This window comes from Sinocyclocheilus anshuiensis, unplaced genomic scaffold, assembly GCF_001515605.1.
Source record: "Sinocyclocheilus anshuiensis isolate Anshui unplaced genomic scaffold, SAMN03320099.WGS_v1.1 scaffold1189, whole genome shotgun sequence".
NCBI lineage: Eukaryota > Metazoa > Chordata > Actinopteri > Cypriniformes > Cyprinidae > Sinocyclocheilus > Sinocyclocheilus anshuiensis.
Window position 1 is genome coordinate 185704 of NW_015552686.1, and position 3480 is coordinate 189183.

General features: G+C 35.1%; 1 protein-coding gene across 7 annotated transcripts in view; it reads left to right on the forward strand.

The window, feature by feature from the left end:
- LOC107667613 (kelch-like protein 29) overlaps positions 1-3480 on the forward strand; it is a 298485-nt gene that overhangs the window by 20237 nt on the left and 274768 nt on the right. For 6 of the 7 annotated variants that reach the window (XM_016459326.1, XM_016459320.1, XM_016459325.1 and 3 more), the window contains exon 2: positions 2565-2633. The gene's annotated coding sequence lies outside the window, so the exon portion shown is untranslated. Of the gene's footprint in view, positions 1-2062; positions 2095-2564; positions 2634-3480 lie in introns of those variants that run through there. The other variant, XM_016459321.1, reaches the window with a different exon arrangement.

Sequence of the window (3480 nt, forward strand, 5' to 3'; positions counted from 1 at the left end):
TTTTGAACCAGATTAAAAAAAAAAAAAAAAAAATCAGTTTTAATTTTAGTTTGTTTCAGTAATTTATGTGATTTATTTATTTTTAGTAAGCTTTATTTTGGTTATTTGCCAAGTTAATTTTCGTTTTTCTAGACTTTCATTTAATATTTATTTTATTTTAGCTTTTTTTAAATGTTCAAGCTTGATTTCGAGCACTGAAGACTGATATGTGGCAATATTTTTTTTTAATTAATGATTTATTTAATTATCTGGGTTTAAAAATGCCTATCTTATAAGCTGTTTGTGGCAGTGTTATTATTATTATTATTATTATTATTATTTATAATGTAATATAGTATTTATTAATATTTTTAATTCGATTTTTTTTTTCCAGTTAACTTTAATTTTAGATTCATCAATTTACTGTATGCATTTTTTTTCTTTCATTTTAGTAAACTTATATAACTGATTTGCTGCTTGCTTTGCTAGTCAGATGCTATTAGACAACCGTTAGCATGGTTACCATTATGGCTGCAAAAGGCATGTTTCTTCATTTGTATTCAATTCAAAAGTGGTTCCATACTCTGACAAACCTTTTTTCTTTTTTCTTTTTTAAACTGGCAACACGAGTAAGGTCTTAGCTCCCGAGAGTCGCTAACCAGCTACTGCTGCTGGGACGAATGACCATGCTAACCAATACTCTTGCTAAAGAGCATTTTGTTGACAATTTTTATTGGAGTGAAAGATTAGTATTTTTGGTCAGTTTCCTGAAGAGAAAATTAGTGTATTGTGTAAACAAATAACTTGGTCAACATAGTAGTACACTATTGTATATGATCTCAAAGCTAATCAATACGTACTAAGAACCACATCTCAGTTTAGCAATGTAGCATAAACGTTACACAGATCTGAAATAAATGATAAGTTTATGCCCTATGGATGTTATATTTGAAGTCTGAGCACATTTGGCTCTGTGTACATAGCAATAAATTAATTTAATTTCTGCACCGCAGAGGATGGTTTGAATATCTATTTTTTTATACTCCTATTCTGGCAGTATTCATAATTGAAGATAATCTACCATGCATTTTCTTTATTAATTTAATTCCCCAGTGCCTTGACATAAAATGTCTGTTTCCTTGACAAAGTGCAAATGAACGCTGAGAGCGAGACAGAAAAAGCAGAATTGTGCGAGCAGGAGCCAACGGGGACGTAAATGATCTCGTATGATATAATGTAAGTACATTTCTCATTTCATGACAAAGTAAACATTCGTCCGTCTCTTTATTGTCTCCGATCAGTCTGTAAATACAAGCGGAGACGAAGGGGTCAGGAAATGTGCGAGATGAGCAAACAGAAAAGCGGAGTCGAGGGAATCATTCTGTCCAGACTCAATCTGATGAGATCCTCCTCTGTGTCTCTGAAAGCATTAGGTTAGACAGTGATTGCATCGCGAATCCTATTAAGTTTATATAATCGGGAAAAGAAAGGATTATTACTTCCTATCAGTGTTTTGCTCCTTTTTCCTTTTGTGTGCCTGTAAAAGCTCGAAATTCACTCGATTTTCACTTGATTTACTGTGTCATGACTTCATCTCGATGGCTTTGTCATTTGAATGCACCATGTGACTCTCAAATGGAGATTGAGAAGCGAATGCTATATATATATATATGCCGGAGAAAAATCTGACGTGTCTACTCCATTAGAAGAGGTCTGGTTAGCATTGCCAGGAAAAGAGTCCTAGAAGTGTGTTTCTTTGGCAATTTCCCATTTGAAGGCAGTAATGAAGTCATCGTGTTTGCTTTTAGCGCTGGATGTTGCACTTGTTAGGTCGTTTCTCTTGTGCTGCAGTTCATTTCGATTTTTTCAATATTGTGCTTGTGTTGATATAGGTCATGTGTCTTTTGTTGCACAGTGTAGCAAGTTTTTACAAAGTCTTAAAGGAGTTTGTCACCCAGTTTGCTGAAATTTTACTCGCCCTCAGGCCGTTTAAGATGTAGATGTGTTTGTTTCTTCAGCTGAACAGATTTGGAGTAATTCAGCATTACATCACTTGCTCGCCAATCAATCCTCTGCAGTGAATGGGTGCCGTCAGAACATCACCATAATCCACAAGTAATTCACAATACTCCAGTCCATCAATGAACGTCTTGTAAAGCATAAAGCTGTGGTTGTAAGAAACAAATGTGTTTTAAGTCAATCAGAAGAAGGTACATCCGGAGACAGGAAGTGAAGCAGAATTTGGATTCGGACGTGTCTTGATGCCTTCTTGCCTTGGAATGCTGCCTCCGAAGGCAGCATTTTAGAGCTTTCGGACGCAGCCAATAGTGTCATCATCCACCTTAATTGAGTTCAAGTTTTGTTCTCATCCGATCCGAGTGTCAGTGCAGTCAAATTGATAATACTACTGAAAAAAAAAACATTAGCATGATATTAAATTGTGGTCTTAAATATTTATTGTTTTTGTTTAACGTTCTCTCACAGCAGTTACAATTGGTACTAATTAACAGTATACTTTCAATACTCTCTCTCTCTCTCGCTCTCCCTGTGTGTGTTTACTGATTGTGTTCTCTTTGTCTTTGCAGGCACACCTGAGTATACTCCAAAGATCTCATTAGTCTGTGATGAGCATCATCATCCAGCACAGACCCAAGGTACCAAAATATCTCAAAAGATCCTGTTTTATGTCTTTACACCTTTGTGCCTGTCAAAAAGATACATCAGTTAGCTCATTTATTGCAGACTGTGTACAGCTGGGGTGTGTTTTTGTTCCCTTTTGTATTAACAGAACTTGTCTCGACCATTAGATTTTTTTTCCCTTTTGTTGCACATGAATGTTAGTGTTTTATGGGTAAGTAAATGTGGATGATGTTAGCTGTATGTAGAAAATACTTTTTATTTTTTATGAATTACTTATTTAATTATTGGGGCTGTTAATTTACATGAATTATAATTTGCACATTTAATTATGTTTGTTCATAAAAATGTGTGTGTGTGTGTGTGTGTGTATATTTTTATATATATATATATATATATATATGTATGTATATGTATATGTATATACATATACATATACATATACATATACATATATACATATATATGTATATATATATATTATATATATATATATACACATATACATACATATATATTCCATCGCGCATCCAATTAGCGTTTCTCGGTGGACGCGGGCTCTAGTGATTAAGCGGTGGGATTACATGCGGCTCGACTGTCAGGAAAGCCACACCCCCTTAGTTTAGCGTCCCGCGCTGATTAAATGGAATTGATTTAATTGGGTTACCCCACTGTGAGTTCTGGCTAATGGGATGTGGAGCTTTTTGATCATTGGTATGCAGTGACCGGCTCTGACCCGGCTCAAGTGAAGCGGCACACAGTTTTTTTTGTTTGTGGTCAGTGTCTTGTGTGTTTGAAGATTAAACCCACACACCGGCGGTCGAGATTTTGTCTTAATCTCTAATTAGAATTTGATCAGCAGGA